The sequence below is a fragment of the Pleurodeles waltl genome, chromosome 2_1 (assembly GCF_031143425.1).
Source record: "Pleurodeles waltl isolate 20211129_DDA chromosome 2_1, aPleWal1.hap1.20221129, whole genome shotgun sequence".
Classification (NCBI taxonomy): Eukaryota; Metazoa; Chordata; class Amphibia; order Caudata; family Salamandridae; genus Pleurodeles; species Pleurodeles waltl.
Genome location: NC_090438.1, coordinates 650,714,550 through 650,734,640, shown reverse-complemented (window position 1 = coordinate 650,734,640; position 20,091 = coordinate 650,714,550).

Below are 20,091 nucleotides of genomic sequence, written 5' to 3'. Positions count from 1 at the left end.
ATTGTATCTTTCCTCAATATTTCAATAGTGAAAAAATGCTTGTAAATAAATAGTTAAGATATTTACCTGTTGTGAGAGGTAAAATAAAAACAGAGACTCATAAGTGTATAACCAAGCAAGATATATAGAATCTATGCAATGAATTATGAACATGTCAAGTATAGAATAATAATATAAACATATATGTATATATATATATATATATATATATATATATGCATAGAAACATACACATATATGTAATATTCATATATACATACATACACCTTCACATCTAAATACATAATATATACATTTAATTGAAGTAAAATATACATTTGTTAAATAGGCCTAAAGAGTATCTATATATTTTAGGATAAAATAGTCATTATATGTATTTGTACAAAGAAATACATATATCTAGAGCTATATACCTATAATCAAATTATAACATGTTTACATACATGGGGAAAAGCAGTCCATTACTGTTTGAGTATGGTGGTTGTGTAGGAAACAGCCAACTCTTGTCTTCTGAAGATAAGATAGTTATCCAGGGAACTTATATTTGGGGGTAATGAATCCCATAGTCTGGCCGATTGAAAAGAGAAAGATGTACCACCTATTGTCTTTTTCTTTTATGGTGGTGTTTTGAGGTGGGGTGCCAACCTTGAGTGGAGGTTTCTTTGTTGAATGTATTTGGTGATTTTATCCCTGAGGAAAAGTGGTCCTGTTCCATGTATTGCTTTGTGGGTGATACAAAACAGCTTGAAGATGGATCTTCTGGCAAACGGTAACCAATGTAGGGCCCTCAAGGCAGGGGAAATGTGGGCTATTGACTTTACACGTAGGAGTAGTCTGGTAGCCGAGTTCTGAATGAGTTAGTCTTTTCATAGTAGAGAGAGATGATCCATGGTAGAAGTCATTGTGGTAATCTAGTTTAGATAGTCCAAGAGAGATAGTAGTTTGCATCTTGTGTGGAAATCCGAGGTGAGGGAAGATGTGTTGCAGAGTTTTCATGGTGATGATGCTTGACCTTGCTAATTTGTCCACTTGAGCATTCATTGTTAACTTAGAGTCCATGGTAATTCCAACATTTCTTACTTCCTTAGATAGTTTAGGAGGTGGCCCCAAATCTTCAGGCCAGGAGCAAAGTGGGTCAAAACCTTTCTATTCCCCACATGTGAGCATTTCTGTTTTGGAAGAATTCAGTTTGAAATGGCTCCGTGTCATTCACAGATCAACAGACAGCTCTCAGGCAACTGAAGATATGTGAGTTTTCAAAGCCTTTAGGGCATTGCAATTTAAGGAGTATTTGTGTGTCATCTTCATAGCTGCAGCATTTAAGTTGAAATTAATTGATCATTGTCGGAAATGGCATCATATAGCTGTTGAAAAGTCTGGGTGAGATGATTGAGCCTTGTGGGAACCCTGCTTTTGTGAAGTAGGGTTCGGAAGAGAAAGGAGGATTATGGATGATATTAATTCTGTTTTGAAGGTAGGATGTGATCCAGTCGAGAGTAGTCCCCTCCATGACAGCTTTGTAGAGTCTTGTTTTAGAGTGTCATGGTCAACTGTGTCAAAGGCAGCTCAAAGGTCCAGGAGCAGTAATATAGCAACTCTATTGCTTTTTATTGTGTTTTTAAGATCATCCCAGATGGCGATGATAGAAGATTTAGTGCCTCTTCCTGGGCAGCATCCAGTTTGGTAGTCTGAAAGTATGAAATTATCTTCAATGCATTGTGACATCTGGGCAAAAACTGCTCTTTCTATTAGTGTGCCCAGGAAAGCACCATTTGAAATCGGTCTGTAGTTGTTGTGGTTGTACGAGTCTAGGACTGTTTTGTTTAATAACGGTGTATGAATTCCTTTTTAAGATCTTCAGGAAAGATTCCCATAGTTAACAAATTATTGATGATTCTTCTTACTGGTGCACTAACAAAGGTAGATAAAAGTATATTCTTGAAGATGTGTGGTGGACAAGGGTCAGTAGGGCAGCTGGAAGGTTTGCTTGCTTTGACCAGCTCCATAAATTCACTTTGTGATATTTATTTGAAGGAGTGCAGATACTCTAAGAATGTCTTGGAAACATTCTTCTGGCCTACTGACACTGCCAAACAACACCTTCAGACATAACTATCTCACTGTTAAAGACCTTCAGACAGCTTTCAGACAACTGCTGGGCTTTCTAGACACTCTCAGTTTGACCTAGATAAAGAGACAGCGCACTTCAAATCACCTAAGGTCACATTCTGAGAACAGTATTGTCCTACAGCTTTCTATTAGACACCGCTGCATGCCCTTCAATATCCAAAGACGGCCGTAAGATACCCATTGAATGGCATTTGATACCATTAGCAAGCCATCAGAGACAATCAGTCAGGATATAGAAATCATTATTATTATTATGATTATTAAGAATATGATGATTTTGATTATTATCATACCCCCTCCCGATCTCGTGCTGAGGTCTGATCGGTTGCCAACAGTTCAACAAGGAAGTGTGGGCAGCCATCTTGGGACTTGTCTTCTGAGTCCCAGAAAAAAAGAATAGAGAATACAAAAGGCACCCTGACCCCTTAGCTCTGGTATCGTGGTCCCAAAGGGACCCTCATGGCTAAAAAGCATTTTTTTTAGATGCAGGCTCGCAAATCCGCAGTAAAATAAAAAAATAAAAATAAAAACAAACGGAGTTCCCATGCTTGTGTGTAAATAAGCCCCTGCATGGGCCAGGTCCCAGTGTCACCCTTTTCTTTTAATAGGGGGGGGCTGCTGGCCCTCCCCACATCTCCAGGAGCACCACTACAGGGGAAAAAATGCTTTTATTGTGTGAAGGAGGCCCCCACTGCCCTAGGGACCACCATATCCCAGGGGCTATAATGAAATATGAGCAGGGGGCCGCAGGGCCCCTGCACCCTGGGGACCAGCACCCCTGGGGCAAAAATGCTTTTCATATGTGGAGGAGGCCCGCTAGCCTCCTCCTGTGCCACAGGGACCGCCACTACCCCGGGGCACATACTAAAAAATATGAAGGGGTCCCCTTCGGACCCCCATTAGCCCCAGTGACCACCACCTCCCCCTGGGCTATCCCATGCGGCCCCCCTCAAAGAGCCACTGATGGCCATGGGAACCACCACCCCCGGGGACAGTTCCTCTTATGTCCTGGGGTGCCCACTCCCGGGACATAGCTGTTTGCTCTGGCTTGGCTGCAGCTTTGAAGCTGCAGCCACATCACAGCAAACATCCTGGTTTTTGACAGCAGGACCTGTCAAGCAGGTCCCTCTGTTAAAAAACAGAGCTTTCCTTTCTGTCCCTTGCACCCAGATATGCATGCAGAGAACAGAGATGAAAAGTTTGCTTCAGCAACCACGGAGTTGCTGCTTAAAGCAGCTCCTTACTTGTTGAATCAATGGGATCACGGGGGAGGCATTGAGGCTTCCCCCACAGTCCCAGATAACCCGTAAGGGCACATGATAAAATATATTAAAAACAAATATATAGGGACCAAGGGTGATACCTTGAGGGCTCTCACGCAGTCCCAGACAGCCCATTTTACAGCTCATCAAGGATGGCACTGGGTCAATCCTATGCTTAAAGATTTTGCTGTACAAATGGCAAGAGACTTTGGGGGTCATTACAACATTGGCGGTAAAAGCCGCTTACCGTTGTGCAGAAGACCGCCAACACTCCGCCGCGGCCGCGGAATTCCGCCACAGCTATTATGACCCACATCTCGGAATCTGCCAAACTTCAGACACCCACACAAGTCCGCCACACCAAAGGTCAGTGATAAACTGGCGATAACAAAACCGACACCGTCACGCCAACAGAAATACGGCCACACTATCACGACACATGAATCCACGCGGTGGTCTTTCAACTGCGGTATTCCATTGGCGGTACACACCGCCGCGCTCAAAATAAACACACACATTTACAAAACACAACCACATTGGACAATTTGAAATAAACACACCACTCCCACACACCCAATACAATATAAAACACACAACCACATCCCACAAACCCCTACGACCACAATTCACGACCGAAGGCCAGAGAGAGACACCACCATCAACAAACTAGCATCCACAGGCACACAACACCATCACCCACACAACTTCCACGCACCTCACACAACACACCACTACATATCAGCACACTTATCACCACACACACCACCCACACATCACCTACACGACCCCATGGCACAGCAAAGACAGCCCAGGTTCTCGGAGGAGGAGCTCAGGGTCATGGTGGAGGAAATCTTCCGGGTAGAGCCACAACTATTAGGAGCACAGGTGCAGCACACCTCGATTGCAAGGAAAATGGAGCTATGGCGAAGAATAGTCGACAGGGTCAACACAGTGGGACAACACCCAAGAAATCGGGAGGACATCAGGAAAAGGTGGAACGACCTACGGGGGAAAGTGTGTTCCGTGGTCTCAAGACACCACCAGGCGGTTCAGCGGACTGGCGGCGTACCCCCACCTCCCCACCCACAACTAACAACATGGGAGGAGCAGGTCTTGGCGATTCTGCATCCTGAGGGCCTCGCAGGAGTCGGTGGAGGAATGGACTCTGGTAAGTCAAATCTTAACTATTACAACCCCCACCCTACCTGCATGCCATAACATACCCCCACCCTCACCCTCACCCCTATCACTCCAACTCCTCACAAATGTACCAATATCACAAACCACACATCCCAACACCAAGCCCTGCATGCAACAACAACGCATGGACACCCATCAGTAAAGCATGCCCAATGCACATACCCATACACCCCCCTAAACCATCATCACATAAGCTCACACACAGGAATGCCAGCACTGGGGTACACGATCGAACCACCCATTGCACACCATAACACACAGATGCAATAATCATGCCTTTCCACCCCTGCAGGACCACTACCCAATGTCACCAGACAGGAGGGTCCAGACATGTCCACTCCACCCACAGAAGAGGCCCACAGTGATGACAGCACCTCTGTCCACCTGGAACTAGATGACCAGCCCGGACCATCGGGGGCCTTGGGACAGTCGGTTCCCCTCACACAGGCACAGGCCACCACAGACCTTCCCCCCTCAGGAAACACCAGCACAGCACCCACCCAGCGGGCCCATACCTCCGTCCCCAGGACACGTCAATCAGCTGTGTGTCCACCACTACAGGAAACCCAGGATAACCCACCACCCCAACAACAACAGGCACCTGGGGGCAGTGGTAGTGGGCACACGGTCCAGGGGACGGAGGCCCAGGAACACAGGGGAACTGGGAGGGCTGCTGTGCGACAGGGGGCGGACAGGCCAAGGGAACCCACTCTCCACGAGGCCCTCTCCTCCATCATGAGAGCCTACCACCACTCCCAGGAGACGATGGCAGCGGTACTGGCCAAGTTTCAGGAGACCCAGCGCCTGCAGGAGGAACAGTATATGGGCTTCAGGGAGGAACTCACAACCATCAGCTCCACCCTGGGCACCATCGTAGGGGTGCTGAAGGAAGTACTCAACACCAGGAGGGACACTGTGGCACTACAAGGGGCCCCTGACACTAGTGTAGTGTGGTTAGTTTTACGTATCCTTTGCGCATTCGCTTCAGGCTTTAGGCCTTTGTGCACTTTGCCCTGGATGTGTTTTATTCCATTGCTGGCAGCTTAGAGCCTCTGTGCACTTTGCTCTAAATGCTTTTTATTAGGCTTCGTACTGTTATTTTTCAAATAGCCAGTACTACGGTGTTGTTTTTTTATTCATATCACACTGTTTTGCCTACTTCAGCACTGGAGTTCTCCATAACATATTCACTCTGTGCTTCAGTCAAGGATACAGTCTGGTACATTGCCGATAGACGTGGTAGGAGTTTAGATTTGGCATTCCTGCGTAGGGACATTTTGTGATCACGATGACATGTTAGTTATAAAATCACTTCCTTGTCCCAATACACGCAAGAGGGAGATTCCGACCAGGGAACCACAACTAGACGCTGACTGCCTTGTTGCAGATGCTGAACCAGATCACAGGCCTTTGCTCAGGTATGAGGGCTGATGTCACCCCAGTGATTCGGAAAGGCAAGCTAGAAGCTTAACATGCTGTGCTCTAAATAGAACAAGCAGAGGGAGAGTAGAAACTGTTAGGCACTATGATAGCTTTGTTCTTATGTTTTGCTCTCCTGGTGACTATTTCAATCCTACAATGTTGTATTGTTCTGGTTATTGCGGCTCACACCTTATTATCTAAAATACAGTCATTTTATTAAAACATTATATAAAACCTATACTGTCTTTGTCATTTGTATATGAGATCATATTGTAAATGAGAGAGTTGGTTTGGATCTGAGTGACCACGACTTCCCTGAGAAGTTCCAAAGATGTCATGTGCTCGGCTGCCCAATCATTTCTTCCCCGTGGGAGAAATGAGGCACTGCTAGTTAGCCGGAGCAAAAAACGGATTTAGGGTGACAGAGTTCTTTACAAGTGGGTCAGACTCAGTCCCCCACACCGTTATCGATCCTGCTGCCTAGAAATCCAGTAGTCTCATTTAGGATAATGAGAGCCCACGCAACACTAGCATGGACGATGAACTGCCCACCACCTCCGCTGGCGCTAGTGGACAGGAGGCACCGCCACAGGACCACCACACCAGCACCCCACCCCCTGCAGACGGAGAACCACCACGCAAATGGTCCCTGAGATCCAGGAACAAGACAGAGCATGATGCCAAGACCCCCGCCAAGAAATGAGACCACCCTGATAGTCATCCCACTGTCCCACTTTCTCACCCTGTCCATATTGAAACTGCCCCAGCTTCACTTCCTATGCCCATATGGGCAATGCACCTGTGAGACTAATAGGCTGGACTCTGCCATGGACACTCCTCCGCCATCACCCCTCACCATTTAACTTACCCCTCCAATATTTTGTATTTAAATAAACACACCTAAAGCACCAAAAGATCTGGAGTCTGTCTGTGATTTCGAAATAGTGTATTTGCAATTACAGTGACAAAATGTTCTTGAAATAGTAATGCCAACATACCTATTACACACAGCTCTAGTCCATGAGGAATCTAAGCAAATGAGACACATTGGGACCCACACCTGTGAAACCGTAAGGAAAAGTGACAACTCAGTGACCATGCACTGGGTGAAAACGACAAACAGGATAAAGGTAGAAGTGTAAAAGTACATGTAGTAGGCAGGAATGTATTCTCACCTGTGTTTCACTGGAAATATTGCTGGATCACTGAGTTCCTGTTCTGCATGTCTTCTTCCTCTGCTTCCTCCTCATCACTGTCCACAGGCTCCACAGCTGCCACAACACCGCCATCTGGACCATCCTCCTGCAGAAAAGGCACCGGTCGTCGCAAAGCCAAGTTGTGAAGCATACAGCAGGCCACGATGATCTGGCACACCTTCTTTGGTGAGTAGAATAGGGATCCACCTGTCATATGCAGACACCTGAACCTGGCCTTCAGGAGGCCGAAGGTCCGCTCGATCACCCTCCTAGTTCGCCCATGGGCCTCATTGTAGCGTTCCTCTGCCCTTGTCCTGGGATTCCTCACTGGGGTCAGGAGCCATGACAGGTTGGGGTAACCAGAGTCACCTAATAGCCACACACGGTGCCTCTGGAGTTGACCCATCACATAAGGGATGCTGCTATTCCGCAGGATGTAGGCGTCATGCACTGAGCCAGGGAACATGGCATTCACAAGGGAGATGTACTGGTCTGCCAAACATACCATCTGTACATTCATGGAATGATAACTCTTCCGGTTTCTGTACACCTGTTCACTCCTGTGGGGGGTACCAAAGCCACATGGGTCCCATCAATGGCACCTATGATGTTGGGGATATGTCCAAGGGCATAGAAGTCACCTTTCACTGTAGGCAAATCCTCTACCTGAGGGAAAACGATGTAGCTCCGCATGTGTTTCAGCAGGGCAGACAACACTCTGGACAATACGTTGAAAAACATAGGCTGGGACAACCCTGATGCCATGGCCACAGTTGTTTGAAAAGACCCACTTGCAAGGAAATGGAGCACTGATAGCACCTGCACTTGAGGGGGGATTCCTGTGGGATGGCGGATTGCTGACATCAGGTCAGGCTCCAACTGTGTACACAGTTCCTGGATTGTGGCACGGTCAAACCTGTAGGTGATAATCACATTTCTTTCCTCCATTGTCGACAGGTCCACCAGCAGTCAGTACACCGGAGGATTCCGCCATCTCCTCACATGTCCCAGCGGACGGTGCCTATGAAGGACAACAGCGACCACAGAGTCAAACAACTCAGAAGTATGTACCCGAAGTCTACACAGAACACCAATCATACACAAAATGTGGCCTGTATGTGTGGTGAGACTAGGCCTAGGTATGTGTGACGCATTTGGAAATTAGTCCATGTGGGCCCCTGAAATGGCGGCTGCCTGACCTCTATAGTGTGACAATGGGATGTGAGGTAACTGCGCTGGCGATGTACGCAGTCGCGGTAGGCGGTCGAAGACTGCGGCGCAATGCTGCATTGGTTAACATTGGACCCTATGGGTACCAGGAGCCAATGACGATGTACGCCGGCGGTGATGGTACGCACCGCCGTGGACGTGACCGCCATTTTCTATCTGTATAATCACTCGATACCTGATCTTCGACAGGAGAGGACCTACACTGCAAGTGCTGCTATGACCTTGGTCTGGAAGAGACAATGGCTTGTGCTTCTGGGGAAAGGGCCCCTGCCTTCACATCGGAGGAGTTGGAGAAGCTCGTTGATGGGGTCCTCCCTCAGTACATGCTACTCTACGGTCCTCCAGACCAACAGGTAAGTACACAGGGAGCATTTTGTATGGGTTATGCCTGTGTGGAGAGGGCTGGTTGTAAGAAGGAAGGGGGCAGAGTTCTGCGTGCATGAAAGACGGTGGGTGCATGTGCCACATGGCAAGGGTGGGGATGGGGGCCACTCACTATGACGGCGCAGTTGGTAATGACTACTCTTCTTCCCCTGTACATTTCATGTAGGTCAGCGCCCACCAGAAGAAGGATATTTGGCATGCCATCGCCAAGGACGTCTGGACCCTGGGGTCCACCACAGACGGAGCACCCACTGCCGGAAAAGAAGGGAGGACAGTCGCCGCTGGAGCAAGAAGACGGCAGAGGCTCAGCTGGGGATGGCCTCCCAACGTGGGAGGGGTGCCCGTTGAACCATGACCCCCCTGATGTTCAGGATCCTGGCGTTGGCCTACCCGGAGTTGGATGGGCGCTTGAGGGCATCACAGCAGACACAAGGGGGTGAGTACACTCTCATTCAGCTGACTTTGCGTGCAGTGGAGGTGTCTGGGTGGGGGAGGAGGGCTTTGGGTTTCCCTAGGCCAGGGCGAGTTCCGTAGGCTAGGCTCCTCCGTAAGGCATGGCCCTGTGGCCCCCCACCCCACCTCTGTAGAGTGCCAAGTACAGCTATTCATGCACCTGTGTCATCTATGTGTGCAGATGTCGTCCATAGCCTTTTAGGCCATTTGCCATGAATTGCACTGTAGAGGCCAAGAGCGTGACGTAGTGCAGGGGGCTTCTGTGTCTGTCTTGTCCGCCAACGGTAGCGGTAATCCCCATGCACTCAACATGTCTTTCTTCTGTTCCCCCCCCCTTTTTTGTGGTCTCCCTGTTCTTGTGTGCATTAGCATCATCAGTCGGAGGAGCAGTGGCACCGGAGCACGACGGAGCTGCATCCCACATGGCCATGGAGGGTCACACTACGGACTCAGATTTCACCAGTGCGACGGAGGGCGAGGGGAGCACCACGGCGGGGACAGGAACTGAAACCAGTGACACGGACTCGTCCTCTGATGGGAGCTCCCTTGTGGTGGCGGCAACATCTGTGCCCCCCGCATCTACAGGTACAGCCGCCACCCCCCCTACCAGCACCGCCCTCCCAGCAGCCCCTCAGCCTTCGCCCCGTGCCCGCTCACCCAGGAGGGTGGGCATCACCTTCGTCCCAGGCACCTCAGCCCCTGCCCCAGTCACCCCTGCTGCCCTCAGTGAGGAGGCCATTGACCTCCTCAGGTCCCTCACTGTTGGGCAGTCTACCATTTTGAATGCCATCCAGGCCATCCAGGCAGTTGCAACAAACTAATGCATTCCTGGAGGGCATTCATTCTGGTCAGGCGGCCCTTCACCGAGCCTTTCAAACTCTGGCCTCAGCACTGATGGCAGTCATTGTCCCTGTGTCTAGCCTCCCCCCTCCAACTTCCTCCACCCAGACCCAATCCCCTGTACCTCTGCCTATCCCAAGCACATCATCAGACCAGCCTGCACACACCTCACCACACAAGGGAAGCTCAGGCAAACATAAGCACCACACATCCCACAGGCACTCACGCAAGCATCACACACATACAGACACACCAACATCCACTGCCTCCACTGTGTCCCCCTCTTCATAGTCTCCCTCCTCCCTCCCAGTCTCGTCTACACTCACACCTGCATGCACTACCTCTACAGCCACTACGTCCCTCACCAGCACACCCACCAGCACACCCCGCTCACGTGCAGTCACCACCCCCACTACCATACACACGTCCCCTGTGTCCTCTCCCAGTGTGTCTGTGACGCCCCCTCCCAAGATACACAAATGCAGGCACACACCCACCTCACGACAGCCTCCAGCGCATGCACCTGCACCCAAAGCCACAAAACGTACACCTCCTACAACCACCACCTCTTCCTCCACTCCCAAACCCCCTCCAGCTACCCGTCCCAGTGTGTCCCAAAAACTTTTCCTGTCCAGCCTTGACCTATTTCCCACCCCCGTCCAACTTATAGGTCCCGAAGAAGCACCTCAGCCACAACATCTCCGGGACCAGTGGTGCCTGTTGTCACAGGTATGTGGAGTGCACCAGCCACCATGACAGCCAGTGTGGCACGGAGCCACAGCACAGCCAATACCCCCCCTGTGAAGCACCAGAAGTTGGCCAGTGCCCGGTGGGAGAGGGGGAAGACTCCAGCCACCCAAGCCGCTCCCAGGGGTCCCGGTGGGAGTGTGGACTCAGCTGTGACTTCTCCCAAGGTGGGGAAGGGCCACAAGAAACCCACCAAGTCTGGGAGGAGCAGCACGGCGGAGAAGACCGCCATCATCCCCGCTGCCCAGGAGGGCCCCGCCAGCCCCATCCTCGCTGCACAGGAGGCCACCGCCAGCCCCATCCTCAGTGCCCAGGAGGGTCCCGCCAGCCCCATCCTCGCTGCACAGGAGGCCACCGCCAGCCCCATCCTCGCTGCCCAGGAGGGCCCCGCTAGCCACAGCCCAGCTGCCCAGGAGGCCACCGCCAGCCCCATCCTCGCTGCACAGGAGGCCCCCGCCAGCCACAGCCCAGCTGCACAGGAGGGCCCCGCCAGCCACAGCCCAGCTGCCCAGGAGGGCCCCGCCAGCCACAGCCCAGCTGCCCAATGAAGGACCACCAGCCACAGCCCAGCTGCCCAATGAAGGACCACCAGCCCCAGCCCAGCTGGGCAATGAAGGACCGCCAACTCAAGCACCGCTGAACAGGGCACCGCCAACTCAAGCACCGCTGAACAGGTCACCGCCAACTCAAGCACCACTGAACAGGGCACCGCCAACTCAAGCACCGCTGAACAGGGCACCGCCAACTCAAGCACCGCTGAACAGGGCCCCACCAAATCAAGCACCGCTAGCCCATGAGCGGCAGGGGCACTGACGCAACTGGGACCGTCACGGGATGCGTGATGCACTCTGGGCACCAGTCCCCCTCCAGAACCAGTGGAGACATGCATCCACTCCGTCTGTCCTTCACAGGATGAAGCACTCTGGGCACCAGTCCCCCTCCAGAACCAGTGGAGACATGCATCCACTACCTCTGTCCTTCACAGGATGAAGCACTCTGGGCACCAGTCCCTCTCCAGAACCAGTGGAGACATGCATCCACTACCTCTGTCCTTCACAGGATGAAGCACTGGGCACCAGTCCCCCTCCAGAACCAGTGGAGAGATCCATCCACTTGAGAGACTGTGGTTTTGCACTCCCCAGGATAATGCAGTGGGCAAACCACCCACTGTAGAGACTTGAGAGACTGTGGCTTTGCACTCCCCAGGATTGAACAGTGGGCAAACCACCCACTGTAGAGACTTGAGAGACTGTGGCTTTGCACTCCCCAGGATTGAACAGTGGGCAAACCACCCACTGTAGAGACTTGAGAGACTGTGGCTTTGCACTCCCCAGGATAATGCAGTGGGCAAACCACCCACTGTAGAGACTTGAGAGACTGTGGCTTTGCACTCCCCAGGATAATGCAGTGGGCAAACCACCCACTGTAGAGACTTGAGAGACTGTGGCTTTGCACTCCCCAGGATTGAACAGTGGGCAAACCACCCACTGTAGAGACTTGAGAGACAGTGGCTTTGCACTCCCCAGGATAATGCAGTGGGCAAACCACCCACTGCAGAGACTTGAGAGACTGTGGCTTTGCACTCCCCAGGATAATGCAGTGGGCAAACCACCCACTGTAGAGACTTGAGAGACTGTGGCTTTGCACTCCCCAGGATACATCAATGGACATGGAGCCCACTTGTTAATCTGGCGTCGTGCACTCATCCGGCTGAGGTGCCCCCCCTTCCCTTCCCCCTGAGGTGCCTGTTGTATTTCTATCTGATGCCCCTGCAGTGTTCTCTCTGTTTTGATCTGGTATCGTGTGTGGGCCTCGCCTATGCATTTTGGGCCCAGTGGTCCACGGACTATGAGTGGTGCAATACCTGGACTACTATTCTTGGTGTATACTTTGTTGATAGTGTATATATGTATATTTTTGCGTACTGCATTTTGACATATTACAATGGTTACACTCATTTCCTTTTGTCTTTGCATTCTTCCGGTGGTGTTGGGGTGTGTAACTATAATGTATAGATATGTATTAGTGTGTGTGTTGTAGTGGGTGAGGGTGTGGGTGGGGGTGTTGCGTGTGTGTGTCCCTGTTTTTTGCCTCCCCCCTCCCCTGTGTCGTAGGTGCAGTACTCACCGTGGTCTTCGCCGCCGGCGTTGGTGCTCCTGGTACAGGAGCAGGATGACTATCGCAGGTAGGATTTAGAGTTCCGGGTCCATGGTGTCCTCCTTCCTTGTGGAGTGTGTAGAGGTAAGCGTTTTCCCTTCTAAATTCCTGTTTCCGCCGTGTTTTTATCCGCAGTGTATCCGCCCCGGAAAAGGTGGCGTATTGGCCTGTCATAATAGTGTGGGCGGTACATTGTCCTCCGCCTGTCTGTTGGCGGTGACCGCCGCGCTGTTTGTTTGTACCGCCGTGGCGGTTGGAGTGTTAAAGTGGCTGTCTTTGTTGGCGGTTTCCGCCACGGTCGTAATTCCAAAACTTTTACCGCCGGCCTGTTGGCGGTCTTACCGCCGCTTTAACACCGTCTGTCAGGGTTGTAATGACCACCTTTGTCACTTTCTAGTTCAGGGTGGATGGCACTGTGCCAATCCTTTGCTAAAAAACGTTGATAGAAAAAAAGACATCTGAGGTGAGCAAATCTAGAACGGCGCTGGTGTTGCAGGGTGCGCCTTACTGGAGCTGGTCTCCATCTAAAATTGGGAACTACCCAGAGTTCTCTCTTCCCTGGGGCACTCTTTTCTTTTTAATAGGGGGGGCCTCCTGGTTCCCCTACAGCCCTGGGGACCACCACCTTCCCGGGGCTATAATGAAATATTAGCAGTGGACCACACATCCAATATATATATATATATATATATATATATATATAAAACTGTAACTCATGCCCTAAGGTAACTACAACTCACGCCCCACCATGCACAGCTTTTTCATAAAAAATGTTACTGCAAATATTACAGGGATAATATCAATGATATGATTGTCACAATTTGTGGGTTAATTAGCAGTGCATAGCGAGGGTGCAAGTTATAGTTACCTTAGGGCACAATTTATAGTTACTTAAGGTAACTCTAACTATAACTGGTGAATTTCTATGGTTTTGTATGTTTAAAATGTGAGACTAACTATAATGTCCCTGTAACATTTGGTTTTTAAGTGAATGTCTATGTTTTTTTCAATTCTCTTTCCTAATTATAACGTCCAAGTAGCTTTTGTTTTTTTCAGTAAATCTCTATACATTTTTTAACGTATAGTAATTTACGTTTACTATACATTAACCTAACCACTGCCGTTCACAGTCGAAGGCTGTGCGTGGGGGCGGTGGGCCACAGGGCCTAGTGCTCTTGTTTTTTTGCTGCTGCGAATATCATGAATCTGCGCAATGTAAAAAAAAATGCTTTTTTTCTCTGTGTGAATCCCTCTAGGACCCCACAACCAGAGCTAAGGTGTGCGGGTGTCCTTACTCTGGCCCCTTGCCTTTATTTTTTTGCTTTTTACTGGGGTCCCAAGGTGGCTGCCAACACTTTCTGGTTTGAAGTTTTGGCAGCCAATCAGAGCTGTGCATTTCCCTGCATGAGCTCGCTATTTTACGCAAAGTCTTCCCGATCACAGATATGCAAATTTGGATTTTCTTTAATTTCTCAAAAACTACTGGACGGATTTACACCAATGAAATGAAAGCATAATCTGCATACTGAAAGCTAGCTTTCTGCAAAATTTGATGTAATTCCATCCAGTGTATTTGTGTCTAAAAGTCCGATGGAAATTAACATGCGAAACACAACTTTTTTGTCCCCCCCTTTTTTCTAGTCCCTCACTTGACGGATCACTTTGCATGTGTAACAAGAATCGTTGCAACACTTTTTTGGAAAATTTTGTGAAGATTTGTTCATGGTCGCTTTCGAAAAAGAAAAGAAACTTACCCGGAGCTGTGTGAGCGCAGTGGGAGGCTGACTCCGAGCTGCGGATCCAGTTTGCTATGAGGTGAGGGAGACGCAACATGTGAGATTGTTTCCGCATTGGATGCAGACCATTTATGGTGCATTATGGGATGGGGGAAGTAAATATACTTTGAGAAACAGCGGCATATCGTTGCAGCGGTCTTTGCGTGTGTCCAAGTGCACTGAGAAAGGTGTACAATACCTCCAGAGGACCAAAATATTTGCTATGTATTAATATTTGGAGAACACATCTTGGGTGAAATGATATTCTCCGAAAACGTTTAACGTCGACATTTTCCCTGCCCTGAATACGGTAAGTGGTAATTCGAGAAAGGACTACAAGTGATTACATTCAGGGAGGGGGCCACGCATATGAGTCTTGCAGTTTCTCATTTCTCCACCATTTCATTTTGTTTCTGTCTATCCCTCCGAGACAGTAATAAATAATTATACTTGCTAGGGGTAACACTGATTAAAAGATATAACATACTTCATGCCCCATGGATCTAATGAGAAGTGGACTCCCAGCGTAAAGAAACAAATGGGAATGTCTGGTAGGATTTTCAAAGGCATTGAAAGTGTAACTTGATTTCTCTCTCAGCAGTATGAATTTAGCAATTGGTGATGGATTTCTAATGATTGTGAATTCATAGAACCAATTCAAAAATCTAAGTAAATGGAAGAGTATATGCTATATCAATGTGCTGGGTGCACCAAGATTTGAATGACTAATTTTTCTATTTAGACAAACTATGTCTGAGAGAATGTCTAAACGGGAACAGATCATGAAAACCCTATATGAGGAGGGAGGAGAAAGAATCTTGCAAGGACTATCCACATCGAAAAATTGTGAGCTACCTCATAACGTATTAATAAAAAAGTTGGAACAAGCAAAAATAATGGAGATCAATACATGGTGGGAGAAAGCCACATTGCAAAAAAAAATATTGAGTGTGGGAAAGTCCCTAGGGGATTAAGGATCTTTGTATTACCTACATTAAATGATATGGCCTCAGATTTACTTAAACAGTGGCAGACAGACACAACAGAATGCTCTATAAAATTGATGCAGACACTTATAACACAGGTGGAGTGAAAATTAGAGAAGGCTTTATCGAGAATTAAGGATATAGAAGCCCAATTAGTCTCTGCACAGGTTAGAGAAGAAATAAAAAATATGATAGGAGAAAAGGAGAAGAAATTAGAGAAACATGAAAAGGAGATACAATTAGACAAAATAGATTATTCTACAGGGAGGATATATACATTTGCAAAATGTTTTGACTCCTCTTATTGCAGACAGAATATGGACAGATCCATTAAAAAAGACAAAGGCCCTGTTACGACTTTGGCGGTCCTACAAAAAGACCGCCGAAGCCACGGGCGCCACTATACTGCCAGTGCTGGCGGTATTTGTGGATCCCTATTTTGACATTTCCACTGGGCCAGCGGATGGAAACAGCGTTTCTGTCCGCTGGCCCAGCGGAAATGTCACAACAACATTGCAGCCGGCTCATAATAGAGCCGGCGGCACTGTTGATGTGCAGCGGGTGCAGCAGTACCCGTCACGCATTTCACTGCCCAAAATTCGGGCAGTGAAATGCGCGATGGGGCTGTGCCTGGGGGCCCCTGCATTGCCCATGCCAAGTGCATGGGCAGTGCAGGGGCCCCCAGGGGCACCCCATAGTCCCCCTTACCACCAGCCTTTCCATGGCACTGTTTACCGCCATGGACAGGCTGGCGGTTGGGGATTATGACTACCTGGCGGAAGGCTGGCGGTCAAGTGGAGGGGCCGGCGGTATGGCCGTGGCTAATGCGCCACAGTCATAATACACTGGTGGTACACCACCAGCCTGTTGGCAGTGTTACACCCAGTGAACCGCTGCCCGCCAGAGTCGTAATGAGGCCCAATGTCCCCTCAGGTATGGAAAGCTTTGATTTAAGTTAGGGGGGGGGAGAATTACCAACAGTGGCAGGACCGAAACTAGACTTTTCTGGAGAAATGCACCTGTATCATATGGAAACAAGGAGGCGAGGGAGAGGAGTACAAAACAGAACAGGCACAAGGGCACAAGGAGATCCAAGAGGAAGAGGAAGGGGCAAAAAATGAGGAAGAGGATAAAAGATAAAAGCTTAACAGTACAAGAAAATTTGGTAATCAATCTCTCCTTGAAAAAACTTGATAAGATATATTTTACCTTTTGAACAAGGGATTACGTTTCTGTCCAATGACGAATATGGATCTAGCAACTGCTAGGATTGATTTATACAAGTTTTCTAGGAAACTTAAGTTGAAAAAAAATTCACACAAAAACAAGAAAAGATCATTGTCCAAGAGATCGCTCCCTTGAACAGACCTGGCCTAGGGCCATTGAGAATAATTTTGGCTCTATAATTCCTTTGATATTATTGTTTGTGGTACAAAAAATATCATTTTTTAAGTGCTACATGCACTCCCCCTGTGCATTTTTACTTCTTGATGAATAGCATGTTTATTTGGAGACTTTGGCATTTTACTTGTTTTGAGGTTTCATCATGTAGATTAACAGCAGTGGAAGAGGAGTGAAGAAGACTACAAAATTGCAAGTATATTTTAAGTTACATTTTTTGGTATTGAAGAATTTCTTGGTTTATGATTATGTTACTGCAGTAAAACAGAGGAACTGTTGAGACCTGCAAGAAGTCAAACAAGTTTACATAGCAGGACTAGTTATGCACTGCATTCCCGAATGCCTGGCAAATGCCATTGCTGTAGACAGCTGCCTTTAGGCCAATATCAGAAAGGAACGGAGAATAGCAGATCTGCTACAGAGAGACTTATCTTTCTAGTGCTGTGTTCGGGTTTCACAGGGAATAACAACATTGTACAGATTGGTTGGAGGCTGCAAAACTGCTAACAATTTATATGGAGGTCAGTCAGAAATGGGAAAGTGTCTTGTTAAGGAACATAACTCCTCCCAAGTGATCAGCACAGGATAGTTGTGCGCACTAACATCCCCAGAAGGTAAGCTTGAATCAAATTTTATAGAACACAATTTATGAAGATCTGTGTACTAGTTGTTTGTTGGCTGTTTGCCACAGTTGTGCCGTAATAGTTGCTTGTTTAAGTTGTTGGGGGGAGAAATTTCTTGTTTAAGATGCAGTGAAGAAAGCCATGTAAATACTTGACATAACTGTGTTGAAATGAACAACCTTTGCTACATGTTGATGGTTAATCCTGACAAAAATGATCTTGATTGAAACTAAAGGGTTGAATAATGCATATTAAAGAGGAGCAATCTGGAAACATGCCTGCCTTCCTCAATCAGGCATACTACTTTTCCAAGAGATGTATCTGGTGAAGAAGGACCATATTGAGGTGGGTCACAGGTTATCCTCTGCCACATACTATGACTCTGTTAACCCCAAAGACATTAGGGGGTGATTTTCATTAACAGACTAGCCATTGGTTATCAGAGAGATCATGGATGATAAAGAGTAATGTTCTCTGCTTCTTTTGTAGGCCGTTTATGGACAACTGATGAAGTTTGCTATAATGTAATCCCCTAACATGGCCCAAGATAGATCCTTGAGTGGATTTATAGAGACCTTAGCTAGAGTTATAAGAGGAGAGATAGTTACCATTGAGACTTTAATCTAGTGTGGTACCTTCAAAAAGACAGGCACTCAGGGGGATTTGGTGTATATGGGAGCATTCTCCAAAAAGTTCAAAGGGAGTTTGCAAGATATAGGACTCAATGATGCATGGAGAGAGCTACTTAGGTTAGATAGTAAATATAGGGGGTCATTACAACATTGGCGGTAAAAGCCAATTACCGCCATGCAGAAGACCGCCAACACACCGCCGCGGCAAACCGCCACGGTCATTATGACCCACAACTCAGAAACCGCCAAAATACAGACATCCACACAAGTCCGCCACACCAAAGGCCAGCGATAAACTGGCGATAACCAAACCGACACCGCCACGCCAACAGAAATACTCCCATACTATCACGACACACAAATCCACGCGGCGGTCTTTCAACCGCGGTATCCCATTGGCGGTACACACCGCTGCGCTCAAAATACACACATTCCTACAAAACACAGCCACATTGGACAAATCCAAATACACACACCTGATACACATACAAACACCACTCCCACTCACCCAATACAATATAAAACACACACCCACATCACCCACAAACCCCCACCAAAAAAAAATCGGGACGACGCACAGAGAGAGAGACCATATAGAAGAATCGAGCACCCAGACGCACATATTCCCATCACCCACACAAATACCACGCACTTCACACAACACACCAATACACATCACCACACTTATCACCACACATTCCATCCCACACATCACCTACACCACCCCATGGCACCGCAAAGACACCCCAGTTTTTTGGAGGAGGAACTCAGGGTCATGGTGGATGAAATCATCCGGGTAGAGCCACAGCTATTCGGAGCACAGGTGCAGCAGACGCCCATTGCAAGGAAGATGGAGCTATGGAGCAGAATAGTCGACAGGGTCAACGCAGTGGGACAGCTCCCAAGAAATCGGGATGACATCAGGAAGAGGCGGAACGACCTACGGGGGAAGGTGCGTTCCATGGTATCCAGACACCGGATTGCAGTGCAGAAGACTGGTGGCGGACCCCCACCTCCTCCCCCAGAATTTACGACATGGGAGGAGCAGGTCTTGGCGATCCTGCATCCTGAGGGCCTCGGCGGAGTATCTGGAGGAATGGACTCTGGTAAGTCACATCTTCACTACTTCATCCCCCCCACCCCACCTGCATGCCAACACATACCCCCACCCTCAGCCTCACCCCTATCACTCCTACTGCTTGCAAATGTCCCACCATCACAACCCACCCATCCCAACACCAAGCCCTGCATGCGACCACAAAGCATAGGCACCCATCACAAAAGCATGCCCACTGCACATACCCATACCCCCCCAAAGCACCGACACAAAAGCCCCCACACAGGAATGCAAGCACTGGGGGACACGGGCACCCACCCATTGCACACCATTCCACACACAGATGCAATAATCATGCTTTTATACCCCTGCAGGACCCCTACGCAACATCACCACACAGGAGGGTCCACAAATGTCCACCCCCCCCAGAAGAGGCCCACAGTGATGACAGCAGCTCTGTCGACCTGGATCTAGATGACCAGCCCGGCCCATCGGGGACCTCAGGACAGTCAGTTCCCCTCACACAGCCACAGGCCACTGCAGACCTACCCCCCTCTGGAAACACCAGCACAGCACCCACCCAGAGGGCCCACACC